General features: G+C 37.8%; 1 protein-coding gene across 1 annotated transcript in view; it reads left to right on the top strand.

Moving 5' to 3' along the window:
- The window catches only part of Erap1 (endoplasmic reticulum aminopeptidase 1), a 109,976-nt gene that overhangs the window by 23,529 nt on the left and 63,624 nt on the right, over positions 1-22,823 (top strand). Inside the window, exon 3 of the mRNA XM_015483830.2 lies at positions 5,373-5,482. The gene's annotated coding sequence lies outside the window, so the exon portion shown is untranslated. The remainder of the gene's footprint in view (positions 1-5,372; positions 5,483-22,823) is intronic.

The raw sequence follows: 22,823 nt of genomic DNA, 5'->3' as shown, positions 1-22,823 counted from the left end.
ATGAATCATAAATTAAGATAATTTAAAACAGTTTAGCCATGAAAATTCCTGCAGCATGTGCAGAACTGAGATTAAATTTAAGGCAATAATAATTCCCTATCAGGAGAAGACGAATACACTCATCAAGGTACTTCATTTGAAAAGTAATTGAGTCACCATTTCTATTCACATTACCATCTGAACATTGTAAGCCTAAATTAAAGACTATGGGATTATGAGATTTTTTTTGAAAAGTCTCTTTTTAATTGTCAGACTTGAATATGAAGCTTTGCATCTAAAATGTTTTTCTTTCAAAAGTAAGAAAGCATTAATTTTATGAAAATATGATACTATTCTCATTGCTGTTGAATAGTGTTACTGTATCCTGTCCTTAAATTTTAATGAAAAAATTTGGAAAATGGAACTTTTTTCCCCAACATTTCTTTCAATTCAAACCTAAGAATACAATTTTCCCCGACAATAAACCTAGATATGTGAAAATTGTATTTATTTTTTTTCTATAACTGACTCCCAAATCTTCCAATTGATAGAGACCTATTTTTAGAAATTGAGAAAAGTTTCAGTCATAGAAGGGTTTTGTTAGTTCTGGGATTCTACCTTTCTCTACAGTGCTTATGCACTCTCTGGAAGTCATGAGAGGGCTTTACCGCATATGGCTGGGGGAAGGTAGAGACAGGGATCTGATCCACAGTCAACGTTCATTCTTCCTAGCATCTCTTCTCATGAAAACAAGAATATCCATCTATGTTGTCTGCCAGATTTCAAGCTCCCAGTATATAAAGGCAGAGGATTTGAATGACTCTGTCCTTGTTGCAGCAGATCAGGGGATCTAATTGTCTTGATGTGTTGTGATAGACTTGGGAATTTGACGGGTTGAGGCTTCTCCCACCGAGAGAACCCAGTCCTTGTTGAATGAATGAGTGTGTGAGGAAGCAAATGCCTTCATTGCTGCCCTTCCAAAGGCATTTCTGAGTTCTCTCCGCATGAGCGAAGTGCTCTAAGTTCATTTGTCCCTATCCTCTTAGCAGTCAGAGTCCTGCTGTGTGCTTTCCACAACTGTCAATGCTGATTGCCTTGCAATCAGTCTTCTGTCCTTTCCCTGGGTCTTTTTACATTTTGTGTTCATCTGGCTCTTCTCCCTTTTCCTACTTGTCTGACTTTTCTTTTATTGCCATTTTCAACCAGAGCAATCATCTGCTACTACTGTCCCAGCATAGGGCACATGAGTGTGTTCTTTGGCTAATCCAGACTATGCATATGTTACCTTAATACTTCAGTGGTCTCTCATAGTAATTTCCGCAGTTCCAGTTTCCAAGATGCAGATTGCAAGAAAACAGAGAGTATACTCACTGTTGTGCATTGAACACAGAGCAAAATCATTGTCTCTAATAGACTTACTGCATTATGCTTTTAGGTTGTTTGGTCATAAGCCTACAGGACTCAGGTTTGAAAAGAATGAAAACTAAGAAAAGTAGCATCAAAAGAATGTGTCAGTTGAGAAGTCCAGTCTAACTATAAATGTAAACCATGTTAAATACAATGTGTTTCCTAAGTTTGCAAAGGGTTCTAGATTTTTATTTCCCTCAGAGTTAATTTTAAACTCTGAGTAATTTGTGGAGTCTGATGACTCGGTTCACTCTTTTTTCATTTAGATTTTTAAATTTGTTCTAATTAGTTATACATGACTGTAGAATGTGTTTTGATACATCATACATAAATAATGGAGTATATCTTCTCATTCTTCTGGTTGTACGTGATATAGAACAACACTAGTCATATAATCATATATGTACATAGGGTAATAATATCTGATTCATTCTACCTCTACCCCTCCCCTCTATTCAATCCCCTCTACCTAATCCACCTCTATTTTCCCTACCCATCCTTTATTGTGAATTAGCATCAGCATATCAGAGAAAACATTTAACCTTTGGTTTTTTGGAATTGGCTTATTTCACTCAGCATGATATTCTCCAGCTCCATTCATTTACTTGCAAATGCCATAATTTCATTCTTCTCTAAGGCTGAGTAATATTCCATTGTGTATATATACCACTGTTTCTTTATCCATCCATCTTTTGAAGGACACCTAGTTTGGTTCCGTAGTTTAGCTACTGTGAATTGAGCTACTGTAAACATTGATATGGCTGCATCACTGTACTATTCTGTTTTCAAGTCCTTTGGGTATAAACCTAGGAGTGGGATAGTTGGGTCAAATGGTGTTCTCATTCCAAGTCTTCTGAGGAATCTCCATACTGCTCTCCATAATGGTTGCACCAATTTGCAGTCCCACCAGCAATGTATCAGTGTACCTTTTCCCCCACATCCTCTCCAACATTTATTGTTGCTTGTATTCTTGATAATTGCTATTCTGACTGGAGTGAGATAAAATCTTCAAGTAATTTTGATCTGCATTTCTCTAATTGCTAAAGATGATGAACATTTTTTCATATATCTGTTGATTGATTGTATTTCTTATTCTGTGAAGTGCTTGTTCATTTCCTTTGACCATTTATTGATTGGGTCATTTTTTTTGTATTTTTTAGAGTTCTTTATATATCCTGAAGATTAATTCTTTATCTGAAGTATGTGTGTAGTAACGATTTTCTCCCATTCTGCAGCTCTTTCTTCATGTTAGTGATTGTTTCATTCGCTGAGAAGAAGCTTTTTAGTTTGAATCCATCCATTCACCAATTCTTGATTTTACTTCTTGCACTTTAGGAGTCTTGTTAAGGAAGTCAGTTCCTAAGCCTACACAGTGAATATTTGGGACTACTTTTTCTTCTCTTAGATGCAGGGTCTTTATTCTAGTGCCTAATTCTTTGCTCCACTTCAAGTTGAGTTTTGTGCATGGTGAGAGATAAGTTTAATTCCATTTTGCTACATATGGATTTCCAATTTTCCCATCACCATTTGTTGAAAGGCTATCTTTTTTCTAATGAATGTTTTTGGCATCTTTATCTAGTATAAGATAACTGTATTTATCTGGGTTTGTCTCTAATTCTGTATTATTGGTCTTCATGACTGTTTTGGTGCCAATACCATGTCATTTTTTCGTTACTACAGCTCTGTAGTATAATTTAAGGTCTGGTATTGTGATGCCTTCTACATCACTTTTCTTACCAATAATTGCTTTGGCTATTCTAGGCCTTCTGTTTTTTCAAATAAGTTTCATGACTGCTTTTTCTATTTCTATGAAGAATGAAAGTTTTGGTAGTATGGTCATTTTGACAATATTAATTCTGCCTATCCATGCACATGGGAGATCTTTCCATCTTCTAAGGTCTTCTTCAATTTCTTTCTTTAGTGTCCTGTATTTTTCATTGTAGAGGTCTTTTACCTCTTTCTTTAGATTGATTTCCAAGGTTTTTTGTTTGTTTGTTTGTTTCTTGTTTTGTTGTTGTTGTTTGTTTGTTTAAGGCTATTGTGAATGGGGCAGTTTTCCTAATTTCTCTTTCTGTTCTCTGTTCACTCTTAAACAGTGAAAAGAGATGAAAGACACTGTGTAGTTTGGGGAAACCAAGACTTATGTTTTGACAGGGAAGAATCATTGCTTAGGAAATAGCTTTTAGACAATCAGCTCTTGAAGTCATGCCTTAAATGAGAATAAAAGTTCATTTAATTAATAAAAGAACTAATTATAAACATGACATAATTTAATTATCCTGGGTTTTTAATTACCTGAAACTCTTTCTTATCAGAAATAATTTTCATAGATGCTATTTATATATTCAGATAGATCCTTTTGAGGGAGCAGAAAGTAGAATGAAAAAAAATGTGTTCACCAAAATATTTTCTGAGTCCTTCAACCTCTAATTTTGAGGTTCTAGATCAGACTTTTACACAATGTGTGCCCTGGAGTGTGGTGGGGAGAACCCAGAGAGTTTCTGAAAAATAATAGGTTGGGTCTAGAAAGAGTTGAACATTTATTTTGTGTTTATTTCCAAGAGACTTTAGTAATAGAACCTTTCATAACATGCAAATATGCAATATAAATCTCCAAAATTAAGGTATGAATACAGCATTTCCCAATATTATTTGAACAAACTGGTCCTAGTGTTCTATGGAACACACTCTGGGAGTTCCACACTCTATAATTAACAAGAGTAATTATCAGGACATATTTCAATCTGTGTTTACATTAAAATAAAAACTAAAAATGGGTAACAGAGGAACAGAAGAGCATAAAGAGCTGTACTAATCAATTACACTTCTCCAGGATTTGTTTACATATTTATGAGTCTTACCAGTGTTTTTAGGTTGGTGAATTAAATATACAAAGTTCAAGTGCACATTTAGCAGAATATTAAATGAGATTTTTTTTAAATAAGCAAGATTTAATGGAAATCGATCTCATTTTCTTATTTCTGTTCAGCCAGTAAAGGTTTATTTAAGTAGAAGGAGGGAAAGTGTATTTCAATGTTTCAGTATGCAATGGTCTGAATATAGCTTCTCTCATCAAAACTCAGGTTAAAGCCTAATTTCTCGGTGTTGGGAGGCAGGACCTAGTGGGAAGTGTTTGGTCATGGGGCCAGATCCTCATGAATAGATTATGCCATCTCACAGGAGTGAGTTCTCCCCTCATGGGGCTGAATTAGTTACTGAGAGAATGTGTTGGTGCAAAGCAGATTCTGTTTCTTCATCTTCTCTCACCACATGGTCTTTTCTGCACAAGCTGGCTTGCCCTTCTGCCATGAAACCCTCCCAGGAGCTGAGTGGATGCAGGCATCCACCTCCAGAACCCTGAGCCAAGACAGTCCTCTTTTCCCTGCAAATTATCTCAGATATTCTGTTTGAGCAACAGAAAATGAACTAAGTTCCAATATGTAATATGTACAAAAATAAGTAATTTGGAGGGCTCATCTCTCAAAATTTGAGTTCTTAATTATAATAGGAAAGTTTCATCAGGTAAGTTCTCATCATCAGGATGTTAACATTTCTTTGTTTCTATCAACTATTCTTATGTACAAATATTGACTCTCAGGGTATCATTGTTCATCTTTTATAACTCCATTGGTCTCATTCAGACTTAACTTATAATTAGCATTTTCCTAGACACTACACTGCTCTGAGGATCAATTGAGTATAGCATCCAAATAGAACCTTGATTTTAGTTCACCATGGGTTTTAGTTTTTAAGATTTTTGTTTGTTTGTTTAATTTACATAATCAGCAACATTCTTAAAACCAGCCACTCATTCTTTATCATGGATTCACTATCTCTGAATTCACACTTTTGATTCATCTTTTGGTTGGATTGATGGGGAGCAAATACTGGGGGTTGGTAAAGCTCCTGAGAACTTGTTTGAAATGCAGAATCCCATACTGCATTCCAGACCTACTGATCATAATCTGCACCTTACAAATTCCTAGGAAATACATCAGAGCTTAAGAAGTACTTAAAGGATGCCAGCTCTCAAATTGGGTGGCATGATGGACATCCTGACACCTGGCTTCACCTTCCTGAGATTCTACTTAAATTGGTATGTAACGTGACCTGGGAATCTGGATTTTAAAGGGATCTCCAGGTGATTCTAATGTGTAGAAAACTTTAAGAAACACTAAACAAGGAGAGGGAAAGGATAAATAGATTAGAATGCTGTTTTCCTAACTTTGGTATGTATCACTGCAAAATAAAGCAACATGAAGAGTAAAGTTGTAGAGTAAAACAGATCCTGAGTCATGTACCAAGTTCCCCAGCTGATTCTGAAAAACACCAAGATTGAAGAACCAAAACACTAGGAAAATGCAATCACTGGGCAGTCACTGTAGGGACGGAGAGGTCTTTGATGTGCTCTGGGTTCTGCTTTTTATGACTGGGTTAGGACACTGATACAAACAACTGTGGTTAGTTACCCTTCTGTTACCTTCCTATTTTATTCAGTGTCAATATCTGGTTTTTATAGGAATTAAATTATGGCTTGAGTACATGCTAGGATAGTACTATCAAAAACATTTTTTTCATACTATTTAAAAAATTGAAGATGTTAAATTATACATTTGTATAACTTCACTTCCCCTTTTCTCAGAATACAGGTAAAATTTGCATGCACAAATATTTTTAGATTCACAGAACTGTATTAACTTGAATAGGTTTTAGAGATAATCTAATTGTTCTTTTCAGTTGAGGAGAGAGAGGACCACAAAGAGGAAATGAGTACCCTCATATCACAATGGAAGGGTATGATATGAACAAAAGTTGTGATAAGTTTTATTTTTATTTTTATCATTCCTTTTCCATTATTATTTTCTAGTTAATAAGTTTTTAATTATAAATTTACAAATCACAGTTGTATATATTGATGAGGTACAAACTGATGTTTTATTTATGAATAAAAGATATAATAATTAAATCAAGCCAATATATCTAGCACTTCAAATACTTATTTTCTGTGGTGAGGACATTTGAAATTTACTCTCCTAGCAATTTTGAAACACAAAATACATAATCATTAACTATATTGGCCATGCTGTCCAATAGATCTCAAAAAAAATCAAAAACAATAAATCCAGAACTTTTTCTTCCTGAGACTTTTAACCCTTTAACACAATATCTCCATTCTCCCTACTTTCCAGCCTCTACTAATCACAATTCTACCCTCTGTTATGTCAGCTTGATTATTTTAGACCCTATATATAAGAGAGAATATGCAGTGTTTGTCTTTCTATACCTGGCTTATTCTACTGAGTATAATGCTTTTAAATTCCATCCATGTCATGGCAAAAGACAGAATCTCTTTTTAAAGGCAGATTACTGTTTCTCTGTGTATATGAGGCCACATGTTTTTTATTCATTCATCTGTTGATGGACACATAGCTTGATTCTTTTACTTGGTTCTTATGAATAGTGCTGCAGTGAACACTGGAGTACAGATATCTCCTCAATATACTGATTTCAAATCTTTTGGGCAAATGCCCAGAAGTGGGATTGCTGAATCATATGGTAATATTATTTTTAGCTTTACAGTTTTCCAGAGTGACTGTACTCATTTATATTCCTACCACCAGTATCTTGGGTTTCCTTTCCTCCACATCTGATAATTTTTAAAAGTTCGAGTATGCAAACATCAGTCTAAATGATGCCACATAAGTACTACTATAAAGATAAATTAGTCAAAAAAAAAGAGCCAAGTTTGTAGGTAATGTAATAGGTAATGTATTGACTGATGTGCATAAAACTAACAAGTCACAATATAATTAAGCCCAATTACAAAAAGTTTGAATAAATAATTGTATTTTGTGTTTTCACACTGATATCCTTATATTTTTAATCAATTTTCTATTCCCAGTTCAACTCCCCATTATATATAATCAACACTAGTATGTAATTTTTCTCCAGTAATAGGCATAGTTCATAATATTACACATACACATCATTCTGCATATAATTTTGTAAACTTTGAAAGGCATAATGTCTTAGTACTTTAGCTTATCTGGGAGGTGGGATGATTTTTCTCACCCCAAATTGTTATTCCTGACTTCTCTGCTTCTCTTCCCTACTTCTCAGTGCTTTGGTATCTGTTTCTTCAAAGAGCCTAAGATTAATGATTAAAAGTAAATGAACCTAGCTTCCATAATGTTTGGATCAATAACCCTTTTTTAAAACTTTAAGTAAATTCTCTGCAGAGGAATTGGAGAGTGCCAGAAGTCATGCTAGGCAGAATTCTGAAAACAAAACTTTGCTTCAGCATTCTCGAGGCCCCTCTCTTGCAGTGTCTCCCTCCAAGACACAGCACCTTCAACCTACTATCTGGTTGCTTACCAAATCCCCAAGGGAACTCTTCTGCCAATCGTGCCTTCTTAGTTTTGTTTTGGTTTTTGGTGATAGTCAATCCAGTGCCGCGTGCATGGCAAGTATACACTCTACCACTAAGCAAAACCCCCAGCCCTAACTTTTTTTAAAAAAACATTTTATTTTACTTCTCCTAAGGACTTGTAAGTTACTTGTTTGAGTTTGAGCATCTGATAAACTTACTCTAACTAAAATGCTGATTCATTAATAAGTGTATTCTTTTAGATTCTTTATATTGCATATGCCAAAGACTACTTGTGCCTATCTTGAATATATGTGAAGGAAAATGGGTGGCAGTTGTGGGAGTATCTGAGGAATTTACAAATTGAGCAACTTATTAGTCCTGGAAAATTCAGAAAATGGAACATACTCAAATTTTATGTGAGGGGCTGACATTAAAGTGATTCAACTCCATTGGACTGGAGCTGGTTTGTGGCAACTCTGAGGAAACAGAGTTGGAGTGTTGAAGAAGTTTGCAAAACAAATGATATTACATTAGTACATTGAAGCTGGCCATGATGTATTTATACCAGAAAAATCACCAAATGCTACCCAAAGCATCTCTGTACACTCTCTCTCATCTCTAACTTTGTTGTAAACATCAAATTCTTAAGAAAGGTTATTGAAATTGTTACAGAGCAAGGGTCTGCCACAGAGCCATAGCAGCCCCAACATCCTCAGACTGGTTCTTACAAACCCCAGAAAGATTTCAGAAATGTAGTTCAGTATAGCAGGCATGAGTTTGTCAGAAAGAAAAGGAAAAGGGAAAAGGAGAAACTCCCAAGTAAGAGTGGGTCCTCTCAGAGAGAAGAGGGATAGTGCACCCCTCCTGCCCTCAGGTTTTATTGGGGGGCTCGGGGAAGTTTCCAGATAATTTTGCTCACATCCACCTCCATGGCAGCAGAATTGCTTTAAAATTCCAAGTCCCCACTGTGTATGGTAAGGTCCAACGCTACTCTAGGTCACTTTGACCCATGCTGACCATTTCTAATTGGAATCTGTCCTTACAGATTCATAGTTGGGAGAATTATACTCATCTCCTTGAGTTCTGGAATCTGGTCTGTGTAAGGGTCACAAAAGTCCCCATTCCAGGGTAACTTGTGTTCCTTGTCAGCATATCAGGCCTGGATTTCTCCTGCAGATAACATGTTGTTTGCTGAAGAATGTAACATATTCTGTTGACTTGAACCAGGCATGTATGCAGTTAAATTGCTTTTTAAAAGAAAGCATGTGGGCATTAGAACAGTGGGCCCAGTTTATGGGATTATCCCCTTAACCACCTGTTCCCACCACTTGTGTCTGTCTGCTACCTATCAGAATGACTCAGATTAAATGTCAACTTCTATGTTAGTTATGCATGTGAGCAGGAAAGTGTTATAATGTAAAGACCTTCCCACCTAGTATATCAGGGTGTCCTCATGGAAGGGATTTTTGTGAACTGGACAACCACCCAAGGGCTTTTTGCAATCATTATCCCTTTTCAGATAATATATTTACATCTTAAGTGAAGCAAAGCAATTAGAAGATACAGCATGTGCTCTTGTCGGGAATACATTTCTGTACAAGATCATGACTGTGATTAATCTTTCAACTATGCTACTAGATTACAACTAACTGCATATTCTAGTCACCTATAACCTTTTTAAAAAAAGGGACCAATGCTTGAGTCCCACTAGAGATTCTGCTCTAATGAAGTTATCAGTACATTCTCAAAGCACCTCAGGTAATTTTAATATGTAACCTGGACTGAGAACAACTGAGATTATGACTTGATGTTAGTAAAGGTTTTAGGGAAGTGATACTTTCACATATTACTCACTCATTACTGACTTACAACTATTTAACTACTATCCACAGACTTTTAGACTACCATATACGGGTGACTTAAATTTTAAGTTGTGGACACTAAATTGAAACCTGATTTTGTAGGGAAAAGGATAAAAATAAAGCAATTGACATGTTTTCCAGGGTCAGGGACAATTGTTGTATTAGTCAGCTTTCATCATTGTGACCAAAGTACCTGATAATAACACCTTAAAGGAGGAAAGATTCATTTTGGCTCATGGTTTTGGAGGTTTCGATCTATGGTTATCTGGCTCCAAGGAAGAAACATTGTGGTGGGAAAACATGGTAGAGGAAAGCTGCTCAGCTCACCATAGTCGGAAAGGACAGCGAGAAAGTAAGTAAGGGGCCTGGGACAAGCTATAGTCCCCAAGGATGCACCTGCAGTGATCTACTTGCTCCAACCATGCCCCACCTGCCCATAGTTCTCACCACCTCCAGTAGTCCATTCAGCTATCAATGGATAAATCCTTTGGTGAGGTCCAAGCCCTCAATTTCCTCAAATACATTAGCCTCCTTCTTCTCAAATGTCATCTTCCCCAAACCCCATCTTTGAATATTGCTGCCTTGGGGATGAATCCTTCATGAGACATTTCAGATCTAACCAAAACAATCTCACTTCTTTGGAAGTGTAATCTGGGACTGATGAACTAGAAGGAGATGGCTATAGTAATTTGAGAATAATATGCCAGGTACTCTGTCAGAGTTAATAAGTCACATAAGAGTTCATATATATGAAATTTTAAGTTTTCAGACAGCATAAATCTAGGGAATTTTTACTATTGGAAAGATGTGAATTCTTAAGAATGCTTAAAATCAGCATTTATTCATTTATTGATTTCATTCTTTCCTTTATCTAACAATTATTTATTGAGAAAGTATGGTACGCAGGCCTTGGTAACACAGTACCTAGTTTTATTGAATCTCTATTCTAGCAGAAGAGACTCAGCATCCCATTTAATTACAAATGTAAATAGTGCTACAAAGAGGTACACATTTTATGAGACTGTACCACGGGATGACTGAGACCTGAGGCCTATTCTGGGAGGACAGGTGATTTTGAGAGACTTTTAGAAGTAATGTGTGAGCTAAGATATTCAGATTTGAATATTTGACAGATTTATTAAGAAGAGTTAAGAACAGAGATTGCTTCATGAAGATAAAATATATAGAAACGGACATTTGAGAAGAAGGAGACTAATGTATTTGAGGAAATGAAAGGAGTCCAAGTCGTCTGTTGAAATGAAAGGGAAAAATAAGGTGGATAAAGAAGGCGTAAAAATGACTATACAGGGCCACAGAGACCATGTTGGTACATATCCTAAAGGGAACCAGAAATCGTGAAGAGGTTTTGAGAAGCATGTTGTATAAATAAGAATTTGTCTGGTCTTTGTCCCTGTTTCCTGGGTGGTAACCACTAAACCGTTGGAATTTCCTGAGTAGTTAAAGTGTCTAAGTTATTCATAGTGGGCCCCTTCAGCTAGCGGGTTTATGCTAATGATGTGACTCAGGATGGGGCTGGTCATGCAAGAAAGATCAACCAAGTGATTAGATATTTAGAGCTTTAAGCTACTTAATATCAGCCTGAACTCTGGGGCTGGGAAGGGGTTCAATTATATGGCCAGTGATTGAACCAGTAATGCCTACACACACAGTGAAGCTCCAGTAAAGAAGCTATATGCTTGAAGCTCAGGTGAGCTTCCTGGTTGGTGACAGACACATCAATGTGGTTGGTGTGTGTCAGGACATAAAAGCTTCCAGTTTGGGAACTCTCAGACCTAAACCTATGCTTCTCTTTATTTGGTTATTCCTGAGTTGTATCCTTTAAAACAGAATTGTATCCTTTACAACAGAATTGTAGTTTTAAGTATAGTGTTTTCCTGAGTTCTGTGAATCATTTTAACATATTGTCAAATGTGAGGGGTTATGGAAACCTTGAATTTGTAACCAGTTGTTTAGAAGTGCGGCTGGCCTGTGGAATCTCCAAACTTGTGACTGATGTCCGAAGTGAAAGCAATCTTTTTTTAAAAAAATTATTTTAATTTGGTATATATGACAGCAGAATGCATTTTGATTCATTGTACACAATTGCAGCACAACTTCACATTTCTATGGTTGTACACCATGTAGTGTCACACCATATGTGCTGTCATACATGTACCTAGGGTAATGATGTCCATCTCATTCCACCATCTTTCCTGTCCCCACGTACCCTCTTTACCCTTTCTCCCCTTTGCCCAATCAAAGTTCCTCCGTTTTCCCCATGTCTCCCCTTCCCTGTTGTGCATCAGCATCCACTTATCAGAGAGAACATTTGTTTTTTGGGAGATTGGCTTACTTCGCTTAGTATGATATTCTCCAACTCCATCCATTTACCTGAAAATGCCATAATTTTATTCTCTTTTAATGCTGAGTAATATTCCATTGTGAATATATACCACAGTTTCTTTATCCATTATCTGTTAAAGGGCATCTAGGTTGTTTCCAAAGTTAGCAATTGTGGATTGAGCTGCTATAAACATTGATGTGGCTGTGTTACTATAGCATGCTAATTTTAAGCCCTTTGGGTATAAATCAAGAAGTAAGATAGCTGGGTTAAATGGTGGTTCCATTCTAAGTTTTCTATGGAATCTCCATACTGCTTTCCAGAGTGGTTGCACCAGTTTGCAGTGCCACCAGCAATGTATAAGTGTGCCTTTTTCCTCACATCCTCGACAACATTTATTGTTGTCTGTATTCTTGATAACTGCCATTCTGACTGGTGTGAGATGAAATCTTAGAGTAGTTTTGATTTGTATTTCTCTAATTACTAGAGATGTTGAACATTTTTCATATGTTTATTGATTGAATGCATATCTTCTGAGAAGTGTCTTGTAGAAGACTTAATTAACCATGAAGTTTCACTAATCTCACATATTTAGTGTTAGGTAGGTTAGTTAGCCATGAATAGGTGAGTAGGGGAAAGGACAATGAGGAACAGACATCAGACTTATGCATTTAGAAAAATCCAGGAGTCATAAAACTGCAACTGCATGGTGTTAGGGTAGCTGGTACATGCTGGGAGCCATTAGCCAAGTAGGTATGACAATTTCCTTGCCAGCGTACCCCATGTTGCTTAGTGGAAGGACTCGTGGAAATAGGACATTTTGCAGTGACATTGCATGTAGGTGACCTTGCTCAAGGACCAGGGCGGTTCCAGGTTTAGGGTGTTCCCAGTTTAGGATAATCGGGTTTAGGGCGTTCCTGGTTTAGGTTCCAGGTTTAAGGTTTAAGATTATTCCTGCTGGGAATAGGGCATATCGGGCTGCCTGAGTTCCCCTTGAGTTCTCACGGGATTTAGACAGTATATTTTGGGAGATAGAAGCCCAGTGGAGGTGGATTTGGGCAGAGAACGTGGATTTCCCCAGAACGTGATTGTAGACGGCTGGTGTGAGTTCGGGAATAAAGAGTTGCTGTTTGAATCTAGCAAGCTGTGTGGTGGCTCGTGATTGTGTGCCCAGCCAGACTGCGGCATTTGTGCCCAGCCAGACTGCAGCAGGTACAAATATCCACAAGAGGCACAGAGAGTCAAGCAAAGGTTTATTTGCTGGGAGCCATTAGCCAAGTAGGTATGACAATTTCCTTGCCAGCGTTCCCCATGTTGCAGTGACATTGAATGTAGGTGACCTTGCTCAAGGACCAGGGCGGATTAGGGTGTTCCCAGTTTAGGATAATCCAGTTTAGGGCGTTCCAGGTTTAAGATTATTCCTGCTGGGAATAGGGCGTATCCTGCTGCCTGAGTTCCCCTTGAGTTCTCACGGGATTTAGACAGTATATTTTGGAGATAGAAGCCCAGTGGAGGTGGATTTGGGCAGAGAACGGGGATTTGGGCAGAGAACGTGGATTTCCCCAGAACGTGTTTGTAGACGGCTGGTGTGAGTTCGGGAATAAAGAGTTGCTGTTTGAATCTACAAGCTGTGTGGTGGCTCGTGATTGTGTGCCCAGCCAGACTGCGGCATTTATTGACAGAGAATATCTGCCAGGCAGCCCTTCTGCAAGGTGCTGAAGCCTGCTGGAAAAAAGCTTCTTAACTATATAGTCATGTACAATGAAGTAGTTAAAAATAATCCATCTGGTCCTGTGACTTTTACTTGATGTCTTGTGGTTTCAGTAGTTAGGAACTCTTTGGAGGTGGGCCTAATGGGATGGTCATGCCTGGGTGGGCAGGTGCAGATCTTCAAAATGGAGTTATTTTGGCCTAAGAACCTAACATTCCAGCCTTTTGTCTTATAATGATAAGGGGCATGGTTTGTTCTGGTTTCTTCCAGCTGAACGGGGGCAAATAATGGTTTAGCGGGAACTTCAGGGTGAGTGCTATATTGGCTCATAAGGAACCTGTTTACAGTCTGATTAGTAAGTGCATTTACTTTATCTTGTAAAAAAAAATTTTCAGGCAATTATTGAACAAGGTCGTATTAAAAGCAGTATGATGAGTGTAGGGAGAAGGCCCATTAATGGAGCAGCCAAGGGAGAGTGTAGCCCAAAAGGTTCCAGGGAGATGACTGCTACAGTTCCCAGTGGTATTTCTCCATGCTCTCCTGGAGCTCAGCTGTTTTTCCTTGGACTATTCCAGATTTCTGGTGAAATAATAGCATTCCTCTCCTAAAAAGACACACGTGCCTCCCTTCTCTGCCATTAGTAATCTCTCCTATTTTGGAGAACTACATTGGCTCAGGAGGTGATTTGAATTGGAAGAGATTCTAGGGAGTCTGTCACCCACTCAAAGTCCTCATTCAATTCTTGATAGAGTTTATAATAAAGATGATGGCTGTACCTAGTCCTGCTATCCACATGCCAGATGCTGCCAATATGCCTGATCCAATGAGGACTGGAGTGAGAATTGCTCTTCTGCATCTGGGACACTGAAGTGAAGTCCAGAAGGGGAAGGAAAGGGCCAGTTCAACCTCCCCCTCAGATTATATGATCATATTGGATGTGAGGGGGACAGGGAGGCAGAAGGTGGGAATAGGGGTATCAGGCAGTGGAGAAGGGAGCTTCTGCAGAGGAAGAAGATGCCATGTTGGCTCTGGAGTGGCTGAGTGACATTGTAAGTTGGGTTGCATAGGGAAATACTATGTAGCATGGTGGAATAGAGACATAAGATTGGGGGAGGGTGAAGCAAAGTAAGAGACATTGGAATAAAGTGATCTTGAGGAATTACATGAGAAAGTGGTGAAAAGAAAGATTAGACTGGAAGTCCATGGACAGGGATAGGCTTCACTATCAATGAGCTATGGGTAAGAGGGATGCAGAGCCAGCAGTCAGAAGTATAGGATGGATTAGAGAAGTTTTAAGGTTGTGTTGAGAAATGTGAGCAGAAGGAGTCTACGTGTGGGTTACTCGTGGCCAAAGAAAGCAGCCATGTGGTGTGTGTGGAAGGGTAAACAGGGGATTGGCAAGAAGAGGAGGGGGAAAGATCTGTAGCTACAGGGGTGGTTGTTCCATATTGGGACTTATGGAAGGGAAATGAAGGGAGAGAGAGTTTTGAAATTTTGAGAGGAGATCTCTTCCCATAAGGGAGTGGGACAATTAAAAAGGAATGGGTAAAAGGAGTCTCCTCAATGTTGCATAGTACAGGGTTTGTTATGAGTGGGTCAGAAGTTATTCCCTCTACCCCAACTATAGAGGTTTTGGAAAGCTGAGTTGGTCCCCAAAATTTGGGCAAAGCTTAAAAAATGCTTCCATATCAATGAAGAAAGAGATTGGCTTAACTTTAACAGTGGTAATTACCCTGGACTCCAGTGTTTGATAGTTGTTGTGGCAGAGAGTCCTGGGCACCTTTAATCCTCAGAGGCCAGCCCTATGAGGTTAGTTAGGGAGGATAAAGAGGGAAGGTTTGGCCCCTCACCTTGTTGGGTGAAGGGACAATCAATTTCCCAGTATCTGTCCCTTTTGATTTAGGAAAAGGGCCAGGTGAAGGTCAGGGATTAGGGCATGCATGGGCCCAGTGTCCTTACTATTTACACTTGAAACAAGGTTCAGGAGGTACCCTATAGTGCCTTTGTTGGAATCTGTACCCTGGGGTTTGCCTTGATGGACCTGTGCCAAATGTTGAAATTTGGCCTTTGATTTGGTAATCCCAGTTAGGCTCTTCCTAGGGAACTGGGGAAGCTCCAACAGGATGAGCGGGATTGGTTCTATGTGTCTCAACTGCATAAGCTTGAACGCTGCCCAAATCCTTTGGGAGGAGGGTAGAAGGGACAATGATATAGATATTGTGCCATGTCAGATGGTAGGACTGGGTAAGATATCCAGGTTAGTACAATAGGAACCTGAACGTTTCTCATCCTGGGAGAGGTCAGTGAGTAAGAAGTGAACGCACACAATGCCTTCAGCTCCGCCTACCTTCCTTAATGGTAGGAGTGTGTGTGTGTGTGTGTGTATGTGTGTAGGGGTGGGGGTGCTGCCGAAGCCCGGAGGGGCCCATGAGAGCCAGTATGAGGAGGGGAGAGAGAAGGAGAAGGGAGGGGGCAGAAGGAGATGCGGTGTTGAGGTCAAGAAAAGGAGAAGGGGGATGAAGGATGGGACCTGTCAGCAAGACGGGTCCCTATTTAGTGAAGGTGCATCTGAGTGAGGTCGTGAAGGTGTGGCTGGGCGAGGTGACAGAGAAGCATAGGGTGGAGGTTGAGGAAGTGAAGAGCGATCATGTGTCAAAAGAGGAAAAATCGCTAGGATTGGGAGGTGAACGGGTTAAGGAAGAGCGAGCAAGGAGGACCTGCCTAGGGGAGCAGGACTGACATAAAGAGGGGCAAAAGCGAAGAAAAGAGAAAGCTGGAACACAGGGGATTTCATCACACTTGCTGCCGCGGTGACAGCAGTTGTTTAAGTTCTGCATATTATAATAGTGGGATTGAAAGTCCCATTCCCCTGGGTCAAGAGGAATCATTATCTAATTTATATTGGGGCCAGGTTGTGTTACCTGAGGTTTGAGATCTGAAGTCGAATGGAGAGGCCAGTGTTTTTTGAGGAGACAGCTGAGGCGGGAGTGGCGGGGAATTTTAGATCTGGCAGAGCCCATGGCAAAGACTTCTCAGAAGCCCAGAGAAGGGAATCAGGAGAGGAAGGGGCGTCCCCACAACCTCTTTGATTTCCCACGTAGGAGCAGATTGTCAGTGAGGGTCGTCACTGTCCCTGACAGGACCCAAGTAGAAGGGCAGAAGCAGGGGGAGGCCCTGACCCAGCGCCAGGATTTAAGGGGAGAGGGGAGAGGGGAGAGGGGAGAGGGAGAGAGAGAGAGAGAGAAAGCGCTCAGGGCCACTGCAGAAGGGTTCTGAGAACTCATCACTGGTAGAGAGGGAAGGCTGTTAAGAGTCAAATTCTGTGGTGGGCAAGGAGGTCAGTAACAGCAAGAGGCAGAAATGCACTATCTTGAATATTGGCCAGGGAGAACTGGCACCGTGAAGGCAGCTCTGATCCCTGTGAAGGGAGAGCCAGCAGGTAATGACTGTGGATGCCCCTCCCGGGTTCAGCTCCAGAATATTAGGGTAGCCTTTGCAAATATCCTCAAGAGACACATCTCTGAGAATATCTTTGTTCAAGGTACAGCAGCCTGCTGGAAAAAAAAACAAAACTTCTTAACTATATAGTCATGTACAGTGAAGTAGTTAAAAATAATACATCTGGTCCTGTGACTGTTACTTGATGTCTTGGTTGTGGTTTTGGTAGTTAGGGACTTTTTGGGGGGCAGGCCTAACAGGAAGGTCATGTCTGGGTAGGCAGGTGCTCATTTTCAAAATGGAGTTACTTTGGCCTAAGGAACTTTAACAAAACAGGCAAGCATTTGAGGAATGAGAGCTGGAATGCCCAACCTTCCCCACGTTGTAGATAAGAATAGCCTCTCAAGGAAACTATTACTTAAAATCATAGGGAACCCTAGTTGAAGAAGACAATCTTCAGAAAAGCTATTACATAGCTACTGACATGTCAAGCCCTTCCTCAATTATAGTTAATTATAGCCCCTCCAGGGAAACTACCGTTTCAGACAATGTCATCATTATCTCCAATAACCAAGTCACCAGACCTGTTCTTATCACTCACCGTGTCACAACCACCCAATCACCCTGGCAACCAGGTCATCAAGATCCACACAAAGGAAGTTTGCTGAGGGCCATCCAAAACCTAATAAGCTGATTATGGTGGCAGAGAAATTGAGGCATGAACAGGGGGGACTCAATTTTATTAAAACTCAAACTCTGTGAGCATCACCCATCTTCTCTTCCAAGTGGTCCATGCAGTTCCTTCCTTCCACATTCTATTAAACGTTTGCTTGCTACTCTGTTGTGTTTGAATTCTTTCTAGCAGAATCACAAGAGCTGGCACCCGAAGACTGCTGTGGCTGTTCCCACTCCGTAATGGGCCCTTGCCCTGTAATACCATCAGAAGTACATTGCAAATTGGTGTGTGTGTTGTGGTAATTTATCAGTTCTTCTCCCATGTTGCACTTTAGGGCTCAAATTCAGTTCTGTCATTTCTTCTGGGAAGGCTTTCCAATTACATGGCTTCAAGCTGTTCTTCCTATAGAATTTGAGAGGAAATAGATGGAAGGAAGTAATAAAACTGGGCTACATTATCCTACAAATTTAAGAATTCAAGTTGCAGAGTAAACACCATTATATTACTAATACATGAAATCTACACCACATTTCCAAAAACTGGAAGGAGTGGAAGAATCCTAAATCAAAGTATACTAGTACCAGAATTCCTCTAAGGTTACTGAGGTCCCTCTCAGGAATCTGGTCCAGCTCAGAGCTACTCATTCTAAAGTTTTGGCTGGTCTTGGTCCAGGGCACTGGCAATCTTGACAACCCATTTTAACAATTTAGGCATTTGCAAATATTACATAGCTACTAACCTACCTTTCTGTTTCTTTTTGCATCTGTTTTCCTATAAAATAATTTTGAAAACTATGTATCCACAAGACATTTAAAAGTTTTAATTTTAAATCTAAATTTCAAATATTATAAATTTTGATAATTTTAATAGTTGGAAATGACATAATTTTAGCATATTGTAAATATTAACATTTGAAACTTATATTACATTTTTAAATGTATCTGTGAAATATGACTATCATGAATTTTTTTAAATTGATTTTTTTAGTGGTATGTTATGATTATACATAATAGTGGAATTTATTGTGATGTATATACATGCACATAACATAATTTGGTCAATTTCATTCCCCAGTACCTCCCTTTTCCCTCCTATCTACCCTTCCTCTGATCCTCTTCTTCTGTTCTATTTCTAATTTTATAATATAGGGATTTGATACCTACATATCTAAAAAAGAACAAGTTCGGTTTTAACTGTTTGGAGATACTTTCTTCCTTTGCACATCATTTTTTTTTCCCAGAATTTTACTCAAAATATTTTATGATTACGAATCCTTATTTCATGATTTTTTAAACTGAAATGTGTATTAATTTAAAAATAAATGAAAATTTAATTTTAAGTGATTATAAAGCTTACCTAATTTTGATAACATTCTGGTTTGTACTTTAATTACAAATATTGCTTGTACCCAATTGATCAAAACAAGATAAATATATTACAAAAAATTGACAAATTATTTTAACATTATACATCTTGTAAGGAGATAAATGTTATTTTCAATGATGCATCTGTGTGTGAAAATTGCTAGAATGAGCTAGGATTCAGTAACAATTATTTTCCTACTTTAATTTTTTATGTAATGCTGAGAAATTTGTTTACTGAATTAGTAGTGGGGAATATAATGAGTTTTATTCCAGCAATATCACTCAATTCTTTGAACCCTTTGTCATATATATGGCAAAAATCACATAATGATCTATCATCAAAAAGTAGTTTTAATTATCTACTAGTTAAGTCTTTAATTTTATTGAAAGTAAGGACTTAGAAACCACCTGGTCACTAAAGGTATTAACTTTCTCAATGCTAATAACAATATTTTGTATTCCTCTTTATTTAAACCATGGAGGTTTTCATTCCAGGAATAGAACCCTAGTAATATTAGCCATGGAGAGACATTGACCTTTGTTTGTCAAGTGAAAGCAAGGGTGGAAAAAATTCCTATGACATTTAAACTACAAGAGAAGTTCTCAGATCACATTTAGGTAGGGTACATATGAAGTCAAGGTTCTGGGATCTGATCCCCTGTCACATGCAGCTATCTGCCTGGGTGTCCCTTGGAAAGTCTTTGTGGGGTACCAGTGGTCTGATTATTGCTCTTGAAGACCTCTGTTTAAATTGTGTATATTATCCTGCTTCAATCTGGGCAAATTGTATGACTCTAGAAATTTGTCAATGCCTTCAATATTTTCTATTTTATTGGAGTACAAGTTTTCAAAATAATTTCTAACTGTCTTCTGTATTCCTGTAGTGTCTGTTTTGATATTTCCTTTTTCATCACATATATTAGTAATTTGAGTTTTCTCTCTCCTTCTCTTGTTAGCATGGCTAAGGGTTTGTCTATTTTTTTCCCAAAGAACCAAGTTTTTGTTTTATCAAAATTTTCAATTGTTTTGTTCGTTTCAATTTCATTGACTTCAGCTCTGATTTTAATTATTTCCTGTCTTCTACTTCTTTTGGTGTTGATTCGTTCTTCTTTTTCTAGGGATTTGAGATGTAGTGTGAGGTCATTTATTTGTTGACTTTTTCTTCTTTTAAGGAATGAATTCCGTGCAATGAACTTTCCCTTAGTACTGCCTTCATAGTGTCCCAGAAATTTCAATATGTTGTATCAGTGCTCTCATTTACCTGTAAGAATTTTTTAATTTCCTCATTGATGTGTTTTGCAACCCATTGTTCATTCAGTAGCATATTATTTAGTCTCCAGGTGTTGGAGTAGTTTTTATATTTTATTTTATCATTGATTTCTAATTTCATTTCATTGTGTCTGATAGAAAGCAGGGTAGTATCTCTACTTTTTTATATTTGTGAAGAATTGCTTGTGGCATAATATATGGCCTATTTTAGAGAATCATCCATGTGCTGCTGAGAAGAAAGTATATTTGCTCATTGAAGGATGATATATTTTATATGTGTCAGTTAAGTCTAAGTTATTGATTGTATTTTGAGTTCTATAATTTCTTTGTTCAGCTTTTGTTTTGAAGTTCTATCCAGTGGTGAAAGAGGTTTGTTAAACTCACCCAGAATTATTGTGTTGTGGTCAATTTGACTCTTGAACTTGAGAAGTGTTTGTTTGATGAACACAGATACTCCATTGTTTGGGACATATATATTTATAATTGTTATGTCTTGTTGGTATATGGTTCCCCTGAAGAGTATGAAGTGTCCTTCTTTATCCCTTTTGATTAACTTTAGCTTAAAATCTACTTTATTTGATATGAAGATTGAAACTCCTGCTTGCTTCCACAGTGCATGTAAGTGGTATGATTTTTCCCAACCTTTCACCTTCAGTCTGTGAATGTCTTTTCCTATGAGACAAATCTCTTGGAGGCAGAATATTGTTGGGTCTTTTTTTTTTTTTTTAATCCAATCAGCTAGCCCATGTCTTTTGATTGGTGAGTTTAGGCTATTAACATTCAGTTTTATTATTGAGACGTGATTTGTTTTCCCAGCCGTTTTTGTTTATTTTTGTTATTTAACTTGACTTGGTTTCTCCTTTGATTAGTTTTTCCTTTAGTGTAATATCTCCCTCTGCTGATTTTCATTGTTGTTTTTCATTTCCTCTTCATAGAATATTTTGTCAAAGATGTTCTGTAGTACAGGTTTTGTAGCTGTAAATTCTTATAACTATTGTTTATCATGGAAGGTTTTTATTTCAGGTTTAATTTTTCTGGATACAAGATTCTTGGTTGGCATCCATTTTCTCTCAGAGCTTGACATATATTGTTCCAACATCCTTTAGCTTTCAGAGTCTGGGTTTAAAAATCTAATTGGATTTCCCTTATATGTAATCTGATTCCTTTATCTTGTGGCTTTTAATATTCTCTTCTTATTTTTTATATAGGAATTTTCACTGTAATGTACCTTGGTGTGATTCTGTTGTGATTTTCTACATTTGGCATCCTATAAGCCTCTTGAATTTTGTTTTCCAATTTGTTCTTCATGTTTAGAAAATTTTCTGATATTATTTTATTGAATAGATTGCTCATTTCTTTGGTTTGTAACTCTTTTCCTTTATCTATCCCAATAACTCTTAACTTTGGTCTTTTTATGCTATCCCATATTTCTTGAATGTTATACTAATGGTCTCTTACCATTTTCACTGTGTTGCCTACATTCTTTTAAAGATTATGTATTTTGTCTTCATTGTCTGAGGTCCTGTCTTCTAGGTGGTCTAATCTGTTGGTGATGCTTTCAATTGAACTTTTATTCGTTTATTGTTTCTTTCATTTCAAGGATTTCTATTTGATTTTTCATTAGATCCTCTATCTCCCTATTGAAGTAATCTTTTGCTTCCTATATTTGTTTATGTAGCTCTTTGTCGAAATGATATTTTGCTGACTGTATTTGCTTTCTGATATCATCCTTTAATTCACAGAATATTTTAATTATGTACATCTTGAACTCCTTTTCTGTAATCTGCTGTGCTGGCCATGGATTCTAATAATATGGTGTCTTGATTTGTGTGGGGCACACTTTCTTCCTTTATCTTTTCATGTCGCTCATGTGTCTTCCCTTCTAGCACTGTGGATCCAAGGTGTTACTTTTTTATGTTTATAAGGCCCCTGTATGGTTCAAATACCTCTCCTTTGAGGGGTAGGACAAAGTTAACAGATCCCAATATAAACAATATACCACCTAAAAACAAATAGTTGTTAATAGATGTTCAGTTTGGTTACAATGTACAGAAATGGTGAATTCAATTATTATCTTCAATATAATCAGTAGGTTTGTAAAAGGGTTTACAGTTTCTGATACTGGCCAAAGAACCAAGGGTGAGGTGTAGGATGATATGCTGAGGAGGCAGGAGGTGAAGATACAGAATTATTATATCTTAGTATGTGTGAAAGAGAAATCTAAGTAAAAAGTTTGTAGCAAGAGAGTAAAGAGGAAGTAATTTTGGGTAGACAAATAAGTGGGAAGACAGCAGAGTACATGAACAAACACACATATATATTAAGAAAAACAAAAAATATTAAAGTAGTAAAATTTAGGAAAAAATAAAAAACAAAAAAAGAAAAGAAAAAGAGAAGAATATATAT

Source organism: Marmota marmota, unplaced genomic scaffold (genome assembly GCF_001458135.2).
Source record: "Marmota marmota marmota unplaced genomic scaffold, marMar, whole genome shotgun sequence".
Lineage (NCBI taxonomy): Eukaryota > Metazoa > Chordata > Mammalia > Rodentia > Sciuridae > Marmota > Marmota marmota.
The sequence above is the reverse complement of the archived record's forward strand: the minus strand, read 5'-3'. Positions and strand labels throughout refer to the sequence as shown.